This window comes from Schistocerca serialis, chromosome 9 (assembly GCF_023864345.2).
Source record: "Schistocerca serialis cubense isolate TAMUIC-IGC-003099 chromosome 9, iqSchSeri2.2, whole genome shotgun sequence".
Classification (NCBI taxonomy): domain Eukaryota; kingdom Metazoa; phylum Arthropoda; class Insecta; order Orthoptera; family Acrididae; genus Schistocerca; species Schistocerca serialis.
In genome coordinates this window covers 549,932,051-549,944,336 of record NC_064646.1, presented here as the reverse complement: position 1 = coordinate 549,944,336, position 12,286 = coordinate 549,932,051, and positions in this window count along the sequence as shown.

Genomic DNA, 12,286 nt, shown 5'->3' with positions numbered 1-12,286 from the left:
CAAGAAAACAGAGTCTTCATAATATCTATGTTTTGAACCACTCCTGTGACACTAGTTATAGATTCCGATGCATCACTTCAGGTTTACTGTATCATTCTGACCTTCTTATTGACGATGAAACACAGAAAATGCATCGGAATTATATACAAAAGGCACAATGCCGCCTTAAGTACTAGAAGACTGACTCTTCATACTGTCTATGTTTTGAACCATTCCTGTGACACTAGTTATAGTTTCCGATGCTTAACTTCAGGTTTACTGTATCCCTCTGACCTTCTTATTGACGATGAACACAGAAATTGCATCGGAATTAAATACAAAAGTCACTATGCCGACTCAAGTACAAGAAGACTGGCTATACTTCCTGTCTATGTTTGAACCATTCCTGTGACACTAGTTGTAGATTCCGTTGCTTCACTTCAGGTTTACTGTATCCAGCTGACCTTCTTATTGACGATGAAGCACAGAAATTGCATCGGAATTAAATACAAAAGGCACAATGCCGACTTAAGTACAAGAAAACTCACTCTTCTTACTGTTTATGTTTTGAATTATTCCTTTGACACTAGTTATAGATTCCGATGCTTCACTTCAGGTTTACTGTATCCCTGTGACCCTCTTATTGACGATGAAACACAGAAATTGCATCGGAATAAAATACAAAAAGCACAATGCTGACTTAAGTACAAGAAAACTGACTCTTCCCACTGTCTATGTTTGAACCATTCCTGTGACACTAGTTATAGATTCCGATGCTTCACTTCAGGTTTACTGTATCCGTGTGACCTTCTTATTGACGATGTAACACTTAAATTGCATCGGAATTAAATACAAAAGGCACAATGCCGACTTAGATACAAGAAGACTGACTCTTCTTACTGTCTATGTTTTGAACCATTCCTGTGACACTAGTTATAGATTCCGATGCTTCTCTTCAGGTATACTGTATCCCTCTGACCTTCTTATTGACGATGAAACACAGAAATTGCATTGGAATTAAATACAAAAGGCACAATGTCTACTTAAGTACAAGAGAACTGACTGTTCTTACTGTCTATGTTCGAACCATTCCTGTGACACTTGTTATAGATTCCGATGCTTCTATTCAGGCTTACTGTATCCAGCTGACCTGCTTATTGACGATGAAGCACATTAATTGCATCGGAATTAAATACAAAAGGCACAATGCCGACTTAAGTACAAGTAGACTGACTGTACTTACTGTTTATGCTTTGACTCATTACTGTGACACTACTTATAGATTCCGATGCTTCACTTGAGGTTTACTGTATCCAGCTGACCTTCTTTTTGACGATGAAACACAGAAATTGCATCGGAATTAAATACAAAAAACACAATGCCGACTTAAGTACAAGAGAACTGACTCTTCTTACGGTCTATGTTTTGAACCATTCCTGTGACACTAGTTATAGATTCCGATGCTTCACTTCAGGTTTACTGTATTTCTCTGACCCTCTTATTGACGATGAAACACAGAAATTGCAGCGGAATTAAATACAAAAGGCACAATGCCGACATAAGTACAAGAAGACTGACTCTTCCTACTGTCTGTGTATGAACCAATCCTGTGACACTAGTTATAGATTCCGATGCTTCACTTCAGGTTTACCGTATCTCTCTGACCTTCTTATTGACGATCAAACACAGAAAATTCATCGGAATTATATACAAAAGGCACAATGCCGACTCAAGTACAAGAAGACTGGCTCTTCTTACTCTCTATGTTTTGAACCATTCCTGTGACACTATTTATAGATTCCGATGATTCACTTCAGTTTTACTGTATCCCTCTGACCTTCTTATTGGCGATGAAACACGGAAATTGCATCGGAATTAAATACAAAAGTCACAATGCCGTCTCAAGTACAAGAAGACTGACTCTTCTTACTGTCTATGTTTTGAACCATTCCTGTGACACTAGTTATAGATTCCGATGCTTCACTTCAGTTTTACTGTATCCCTCTGACCTTCTTATTGACGATGAAACACAGAAATTGCATCGGAATTAAATACAAAAGGCACAATGCCGACTCATGTACAAGAAGTCTGGCTCTTCTTACTGTCTATGTTTTGAACCTTACCTGTGAGACCGGTTTTAGATTCCGATGCTTCACTTCAGGTTTACTGTATCCCTTGGACCTTCTTATTGACGACGAAATGCAGAAATTGCATCGGAATTAAATAGAGAAAACACAATGCCGACTTAAGTACAAGAAAACAGACTGTTCTTAATATCTATGTTTTGAACCATACCTGTGACACTAGTTATAGATTCCGATGCATCACTTCAGGTTTACTGTATCATTCTGACCTTCTTATTGACGATGAGACACAGACAATGCATCGGAATTATATACAAAAGGCACAATGCCGCCTTCAGTACTAGAAGACTGACTCTTCTTACTGTCTGTGTTTGAACCATTCCTGTGACACTAGTTATAGATTCCGATGCTTCACTTCAGGTTTACTGTATCCCTCTGACCTTCTTATTGACGATGAAGCACAGAAATTGCATCGGAATTAAATACAAAAGTCACTATGCCGACTCAAGTACAAGAAGACTGGCTATACATCCTGTCTATGTTTGAACCATTCCTGTGACACTAGTTGTAGATTCCGATGCTTCACTTCAGGTTTACTGTATCCAGCTGACCTTCTTATTGACGATGAAGCACAGAAATTGCATCGGAATTAAATACAAAAGGCACAATGCCTACTTAAGTACAAGAAAACTCTCTCTTCTTAGTGTTTATGTTTTGAATTATTCCTTTGACACTAGTTATAGATTCCGATGCTTCACTTCAGGTTTAGTGTATCCCTGTGACCCTCTTATTGACGATGAAACACAGGGATTGCATCGGAATAAAATACAAAACGCACAATGCCGACTTAAGTACAAGAAAACTGACTCTTCCCCCTGTCTATGTTTTAACCATTCCTGTGACACTAGTTATAGATTCCGATGCTTCACTTCAGGTTTACTGTATCCGTCTGACCTTCTTATTGACTATGTAACACTTAAATTGCATCGGAATTAAATACAAAAGTCACTATGCCGACTCAAGTACAAGATGACTGGGTATACTTCCTGTCTATGTTTGAACCATTCCTGTGACACTAGTTGTAGATTCCGATGCTTCACTTCAGGTTTACTGTATCCAGCTGACCTTCTTATTGACGATGAAGCACAGAAATTGCATCGGAATTAAATACAAAAGGCACAATGCCTACTTAAGTACAAGAAAACTGACTCTTCTTACTGCTTATGATTTGAACCATTCCTGTGAGACTTGTTATAGGTTCCGATGCTTCTCTTCAGGTTTACTCTATCCCTGTGACCCTCCAATTGACGATGAAACACAGATATTGCATCGGAATTAAATACTTGTACTTAAGTCGGCATTGTACATTTTCTATTTAATTCCGATGCAATTTCTGTGTTTCATCGTCAATAAGAAGGTCCAAGGTATACAGTAAACCTGGAGTGAAGCATCGGAATCTATAACTAGTGTCACAGGAATGGTTCAAAACATAGAGAGTAAGAAGAGTCAGTCTTCTTGTACTTGAGTCGGCATTGTGAGTTTTCTATTTAACTCCGATGAAATTTCGGTGTTTCATCGTCAATAAGAAGATCAGTGGGATACAGTAAACCTGAAGTGAAGCATCGGAATCTGTAGCTAGTGTCACAGGAATGGTTCAAACATAGTCAGTAAGAAGAGTCAGTCTTCTTGTACTTAAGTCGGCATTGTGCCTTTTCTATTTAATTCCGATGCAATATCTGTGTTTCATCGTCAATAAGAAGGTCCAAGGGTTACAGTAAATGTGGAGTGAAGCATCGGAATCTATAACTAGTGTCACAGGAACGGTTCAAATCATAGACAGTAAGAAGAGTCAGTCTCATTGTACTTAAGTCGACATTCTGCCTTTTCTATTTAATTCCGATGCAATTTCTATGTTTCATCGTCAATAAGAATGTCCAAGGTATACAGTAAACCTTAAGTAAAGCATCGGAATCTATAACTAGTGTGACAGCAATGGTTCAAACTATAATCACTAAGAAGACTCACTCTTCTTGTACTTAAGTCGGCATTGTGCCATTTCTATTTAATTCCGATGCAATTTCTGTGTTTCATCGGCAATAAGGTCAGAGGGATACAGTAAACCTGAAGTGAAGCATCGGAATCTATAACTAGTGTCACAGGAATGGTTCAAAAAATAGACAGTAGGAAGAGTCAGGCTTCTTGTGCTTAAGTCGGCATTGTGCCATTTGTATTTAATTCCGATGCAATTTCTGTGTTTCATTGTCAATAAGAAGGTCAGAGGGATACAGTAAACTTGAGGTGATGCATCGGAATCCATAACTAGTGTCACAGGAATGGTTCAAATCATAGACAGTAGGAAGAGTCAGTCTTCTTGTACTTAAGTCGGCATTGTGCTTTTTGTATTTAATTACGATGCAATTTCTGTGTTTCATAGTCAATAAGAAGGTACAAGGTATACAGTAAACCTGAAGTGAAGCATCGGAATCTATAACTAGTGTCACAAGAATGGTTCAAAACATAGTCAGTAAGAAGAGTCAGTCTTCTTGTACTTAAGTCAGCATTGTGCCTTTTCTATTTAATTGCGATGCAATTTCTGTGTTTCATCGTCAATAAGAAGGTCCAAGGATTACAGTAAACCTGGAGTGGAGCATCGGAATCTATAACTAGTGTCACAGGAATGGTTCAAAACACAGACAGTAAGAAGAGTCAGTTTCTTGTACTTAAGTCGACATTGAGCGTTTTCTTTCTAATTCCGATGCAATTTCTCTGTTTCATCGTCAATAAGAATGTCCAAGGTACACAGTAAACCTGAAGTGAAGCATCGGAATCTATAACTAGTGTCACAGGAATGGTTCAAAGCTTAGTCAGTAAGAAGAGTCAGTCTTCTTGCACTTAAGTCGGCATTGTGCCTTTTGTATTTAATTCCGATGCAATTTCTGTGTTTCATTGTCAATAAGAAGGTCCAAGGGATACAGTAAACCTGGAGTGAGGCATCGGAATCTGTAACTAGTGTCACAGGAATTGTTCAAAACATAGACAGTAAGCAGAGACAGTCTTATTGTACTTAAGTCGGCATTGTGCCTTTTTTAATTAATACCTACGCAATTTCTGTGTCTCATCGTCAATAAGAAGGTTCAAGGGATACATTAAACCTTGAGTGAGGCATCCGAATCTATAACTAGGGTCACAGGGATGGTTCAAAGCATAGACAGTTAGAAGAGTCAGTCTTCTTGTACTAAAGACGGCATTGTGCCTTTTGTATTTAATTCCGATGCAATTTCGGTGTTTCATCGTCAATAAGAAGCTCTGAGGGATACAGAAAGCCTGAAGTGAAGCATCGGAATCTGTAACTAGTGTCACAGGAATGGTTCAAACTATAATCACTAAGAAGAGTCAGTCTTCTTGTACTTAAGTCGGCATTGTGCCTTTTCTATTTAATTCCGATGCAATTTCTGTGTTTCATCGGCAATACGGTCAGAGGGATACAGTAAACCTGAAGTGAAGCATCGGAATCTATAACTAGTTTCACAGGAATGGTTCAAAACATAGTAAGAAGAGTCAGTCTTCTTGTACTTAAGTCAGCATTGTGCCTTTTCTATTTAATTGCGATGCAATTTCTGTGTTTCATCGTCAATAAGAATGTACAAGGGTTACAGTAAACCTATAGTGAAGCATCGGAATCTATAACTAGTGTCACAGGAATGTTTCAAAACATAGACAGTAAGAAGAGTCCGTCTTCTTGTACTTGAGTCGGCATTGTGAGTTTTCTATTTAACTCCGATGCAATTTCGGTGTTTCATCGTCAATAAGGAGGTCTGAGGGATACAGTAAACCTGAAGTGAAGCATCGGAATCTGTAACTAGTGTCACAGGAATGGTTCAAACATAGTCAGTAAGAAGAGTCAGTCTTCTTGTACTTATGTCGGCATTGTGCCTTTTCTATTTAATTCCGATGCAAGTTCTGAGTTTCATCGTCAATATGAAGGTCCAAGGGTTACAGTAAATGTGGAGTGAAGCATCGGATTCTATAACTGGTGTCACAGGAATGGTTCAAAACATAGACAGTAAGAAGAGTCAGTCTCCTTGTACTTAAGTCGACATTGTGCCTTTTCTATTTAATTCCGATGCAATTTCTGTGTTTCATCGTCAATAAGAATGTCCAAGGTATACAGTAAACCTGAAGTAAAGCATCGGAATCTATAACTAGTGTGACAGCAATGGTTCAAACTATAATCACTAAGAAGAGTCAGTCTTCTTGTACTTAGGTCGGCATTGTGCCTTTTCTATTTAATTCCGATGCAATTTCTGTGTTACATCGGCAATACGGTCAGAGGGATACAGTAAACCTGAAGTGAAGCATCGGAATCTATAACTAGTGTCACAGGAATGGTTCAAGACATAGTCAGTAAGAAGAGTCAGTCTTCTTGTACTAAAGTGCATTGTGCCTTTTCTATTAAATTGCGATGCAATTTCTGTGTTTCATCGTCAATAAGAAGGTCCAAGGGTTACAGTAAACGTGGAGTGAAGCATCGGGATCTATAACTAGTGTTACAGGAATGGTTCAAAACATAGACAGTAAGAAGAGTCATTCTTCTTGTACTTAAGTCGACATTGAGCCTTTTCTATTTAATTCCGATGCAATTTCTCTGTTTCATCGTCAATACGAATGTCTAAGGTATACAGTAAACCAGAAGTGAAGCATCGGAATCTATAACTAGTGTCACAGGAATGGTTCAAAGCATAGCCAGTAATAAGAGTCAGTCTTCTTGTACTTAAGTCGGCATTGTGCCTTTTGTATTTAATTCCGATGCAATTTCTGTGTTTCATCGTCAATAAGAAGGTCCAAGGGATACAGTAAACCTGGAGTGAGGCATCGGAATCTGTAACTAGTGTCACAGGAATGGTTCAAAACATAGACAGTAAGCAGAGTCAGTCATCTTGTACTTAAGTCGGCATTGTGCTTTTTTAATTAATTCCTATGCATTTTCTGTGTTTCATCGTCAATAAGAAGGTTCAAGGGATACATTAAACCTAGAGTGAGGCATCGGAATCTATAACTAGTGTCACAGGAATGGTTCAAAACATAGACGGTAAGAAGAGTCAGTCTTCTTGTACTAAAGTCGGCATTGTGCCATTTGTATTTAATTCCGATGCAATTTCTGTGTATCATCGTCAATAAGAAGGTCCAAGGGATACAGTCAACCTGGAGTGAAGCATCGGAATCTATAACTAGTGTCACGGGGATGGTTCAAAACATAGACAGTAAGAAGAGTCAGTATTCTTGTACTTAAGTCGGCATTGTGCCTTTTGTATTTAATTCCGAAGCAATTTCTGTGTTTCATCGTCAATAAGAATGTCCAAGGTATACAGTAAACCTGAAGTAAAGCATCGGAATCTATAACTAGTGTCACAGCAATGGTTCAAACTATAATCACTAAGAAGAGTCAGTCTTCTTGTACTTAAGTCGGCATTGTGCCTTTTCTATTTAATTCCGATGCAATTTCTGTGTTTCATCGTCAATAAGAAGGTCCAAGGGTTACAGTAAATGTGGAGTGAAGCATCGGAATCTATAACTAGTGTCACAGGAATGGTTCAAAACATAGACAGTAAGAAGAGTCAGTCTTCTTGTACTTAAGTCGACATTGTGCCTTTTCTATTTAATTCCGATGCAATTTCTGTGTTTCATCGTCAATAAGAATGTCCAAGGTATACAGTAAACCTGAAGTAAAGCATCGGAATCTATAACTAGTGTGACAACAATGGTTCAAACTATAATCACTAAGAAGAGTCAGTCTTCTTGTACTTAAGTCGGCATTGTGCCTCTTCCATTTAATTCCGATGCAATTTCTGTGTTTCATCGTCAATAAGAAGGTCCAAGGTATACAGTAAACCTGGAGTGAAGCATCGGAATCTATAACTAGTGTCACAGGAATGGTTCAAAACATAGTCAGTAAGAAGAGTCAGTCTTCTTGTACTTAAGTCAGCATTGTGCCTTTTCTATTTAATTGCGATGCAATTTCTGTATTTCATCGTCAATAAGAAGGTCCAAGGGTTACAGTAAATCTGGAATGAAGCATCAGAATCTATTACTAGTGTTACAGGAATGGTTCAAAACCTAGACAGTAAGAAGAGTCAGTCTTCTTGTACTTAAGTCGACATTGAGCCTTTTCTATTTAATTCCGATGCAATTTCTCTGTTTCATCGTCAATAAGAATGTCCAAGGTATACAGTAAACCTGAAGTGAAGCATCGGAATCTATAACTAGTGTCACAGGAATGGTTCAAAGCATAGTCAGTAAGAAGAGTCAGTCTTCTTGTACTTAAGTCGGTATTGTGCCTTTTGTATTTATTTCCGATGCAATTTCTGTGTTTCATCGTCAATAAGAAGGTCCAAGGGATACAGTAAACCTGGAGTGAGGCATCGGAATCTGTAACTAGTGTCACAGGAATGGTTCAAAACATAGACAGTAAGAAGAGTTAGTATTCTTGTACTTAAGACGGCATTGTGCCTTTAATATTTAATTCCGATGCAATTTCTGTGTTTCATTGTCAATAAGAATGTCCAAGGTATACAGTAAACCTGAAGTAAAGCATCGGAATCTATAACTAGTGTGACAGCAATGGTTCAAACTATAATCACTAAGAAGAGTCAGTCTTCTTGTACTTAAGTCGGCATTGTGCCTTTTCTATTTAATTCCGATGCAATTTTTGTGTTTCATCGGCAATAAGGTCAGAGGGATACAGTAAACCTGAAGTGAAGCATCGGAATCTGTAACTAGTGTCACAGGAATGGTTCAAAACATAGACAGTAGGATGAGTAAGTCTTCTTGTACTTAAGTCGGCATTGTGCCATTTGTATTTAATTCCGATGCAATTTCTGTGTTTCATTGTCAATAAGAAGGTCAGAGGGATACAGTAAACCTGAGGTGAAGCATCGGAATCCAAAACTAGTGTCACAGGAATGGTTCAAAACATAGACAGTAGGAAGAGTCAGTCTTCTTGTACTTAAGTCAGCATTGTGCCTTTTCTATTTAATTCCGATGCAATTTCTGTGTTTCATCGTCAATAAGTAGGTCCAAGGGTTACAGTAAACCTGGAGTGAAGCATCGGAATCTAGAACTAGTGTGACAGCAATGGTTCAAAACATAGACAGTATGAAGAGTCAGTCTTCTTTTACTTGAGTCGCCATTGTGAGTTTTCTATTTAATTCCGATGCAATTTCGGTGTTTCATCGTCAATAAGAAGGTCAGAGGGATACAGTAAACCTGAAGTGAAGCATCGGAATCTATAACTAGTGTCACAGGAATGGTTCAAACATAGTCAGTAAGAAGAGTCAGTCTGCTTGTACTTAAGTCGGCATTATGCCTTTTCTATTTGATTCCGATGCAATTTCTGTGTTTCATCGTCAATAAGAAGGTCCAAGGGTTACAGTAAATGTGGAGTGAAGCATCGGAATCTATAACTAGTGTCTCAGGAATGGTTCAGCACATATACAGTAAGAAGAGTGAGTCTTCTTGTACTTAAGTCGACATTGTGCCTTTTTTATTTAATTCCGATGCAATTTCTGTGTTTCATCGTCAATAAGAATGTCCAAGGTATACAGTAAACCTGAAGTAAAGCATCGGAATCTATAACTAGTGTGACAGCAATGGTTCAAACTATAATCACTAAGAAGAGTCAGTCTTCTTGCACTTAAGTCGGCATTGTGCCTTTTCTATTTAATTCCGATGCAATTTCTGTGTTTCATCAGCAATAAGGTCAGAGGGATACAGTAAACCTGAAGTGAAGCATCGAAATCCAAATCTAGCGTCACAGGAATGGTTCAAAACATAGACAGTAGGAAGAGTCAGTCTTCTTGTACTTAAGTCGGCATTGTGCCTTTTGTATTTAATCCCGATGCAATTTCTGTGTTTCATCGTCAATAAGAATGTACAAGGTATACAGTAAACCTGAAGTGAAGTATCGGAATCTATAACTAGTGTCACAGGAATGGTTCAAAACATAGTCAGTAAGAAGAGACTGTCTTCTTGTACTTAATTCAGCATTGTGCCTTTTCTATTTAATTCCGATGCAACTTCTGTGTTTCATCGTCAATAAGAAGGTCCAAGGTATACAGTAAACCTGAAGTGAAGCATCGGAATCTATAACTAGTGTCACAGGAATGGTTCAAAGCATAGTCACTAAGAAGAATCAGTCTTCTTGTACCTAAGTCGGCATTGTGCCTTTTGTATTTAATTCCGATGCAGTTACTGTGTTCCATCGTCAATAAGAAGGTCCAAGGGATACAGTTAATCTGGAGTGAGGCATCGGAATCTGTAACTACTGACACAGGAATGGTTGAAAACATAGACAGTAAGCAGAGTCAGTCTTCTTGTACTTAAGTCGGCATTGTGCCTTTTTTATTTAATTCCTATGCAATTTCTGTGTCTCATCGTCAATAAGAAGGTTCAAGGGATACATTAAACCTAGTGTGAGCCATCGGAATCTATAACTAGTGTCACAGGAATGGTTCAAAACATAGACAGTAAGAAGAGTCAGTCTTCTTGTACTAAAGTCGGCATTGTGCCTTTTGTATTTAATTCCGATGCAATTTCTGTGTATCATCGTCAATAAGAAGGTCCAAGGGATACAGTCAACCTGGAGTGAAGCATCGGAATCTATAACTAGTGTCACGGGGATGGTTCAAAACATAGACAGTAAGGAGAGTCAGTATTCTTGTACTTAAGTCGGCATTGTGCCTTTTGTATTTAATTCCGATGCAATTTCTGTCTTTCATCGTCAATAAGTAGGTCCAAGGGATCCATTAAACCTGAAGTGAAGCACCGGAATCTATAACTAGTGGCACAGGAATGGTCCAAAACATAGTCAGTAAGAAGAGTCAGTCTTCTAAACTTAAGTCGCCATTGTGCCAATTGTATTAACTTCCGATGCAATTTCTGTGTTTCATCGTCAATACGAAGGTCCGAGGGATACAGTAAACATGGAGTGAAGCATCGGAAACTATAACTAGTGTCACAGGAATGGCTCAAAACATAGACAGTAAGTAGAGTCAGTCTTCTTGTACTTAATTCGGCACTGTGCCAATTGGATTTAATTCCGATGCAATTTCTGTGTTTCATTGTCAATAAGAAGGTCAGAAGGATACAGTAGACCTGAGGTGAAGCATTGGAATCCATAACTAGTGTCACAGGAATGGTTCAAAACATAGACAGTAGGAAGAGTCAGTCTTCTTGTACTTAAGTCGGCATTGTGCCTTTTGTATTTAAATGCGATGCAATTTCTGTGTTTCATCGTCAATAAGAAGGTACAAGGTATACAGTAAACCTGCAGTGAAGAATCGGAATCTATAACTAGTGTCACAGGAATGGTTCAAAACATAGTCAGTAAGAAGAGTCAGTCTTCTTGTACTTAAGTCAGCATTGTGCCTTTTCTATTTAATTGCGATGCAATTTCTGTGTTTCATCGTCAATAAGAAGGTCCAAGGATTACAGTAAACCTGGAGTGAAGCATCGGAATCTATAACTAGTGTCACAGGAATGGTTCAAATCATAGACTGTAAGAAGAGTCAGTCTTCTTGTACTTAAGTCGACATTGAGCCATTTCTATGTAATTCCGATGCAATTTCTCTGTTTCATCGTCAATAAGAATGTCCAAGGTATACAGTAAACCTGAAGTGAAGCATCGGAATCTATAACTAGTGTCACAGGAATGGTTCAAAGCATAGTCAGTAAGAAGAGTCAGTCTTCTTGCACTTAAGTCGGCATTGTGCCTTTTGTATTTAATTCCGATGCAATTTCTGTGTTTCATTGTCAATAAGAAGTTCCAAGGGATACAGTAAACCTGGAGTGAGGCATCGGAATCTGTAACTAGTGTCACAGGAATTGTTCAAAACATAGACAGTAAGCAGAGTCAGTCTTCTTGTACTTATGTCGGCATTGTGCCTTTTGTATTTAATTCCGACGCAATTTCTGTGTTTCATCGTCAATAAGAATGTCCAAGGTATACAGTAAACCTGAAGTAAAGCATCGGAATCTATAACTAGTGTCACAGCAATGGTTCAAACTATAATCACTAAGAAGAGTCAGTCTTCTTGTACTTAAGTCAGCATTGTGCCTTTTCTATTTAATTCCGACGCAATTTCTGTGTTTCATCGTCAATAAGAAGGTCCAAGGTATACAGTAAACCTGGAGTGAAGCATCGGAATCTATAACTAGTGTCACAGGAA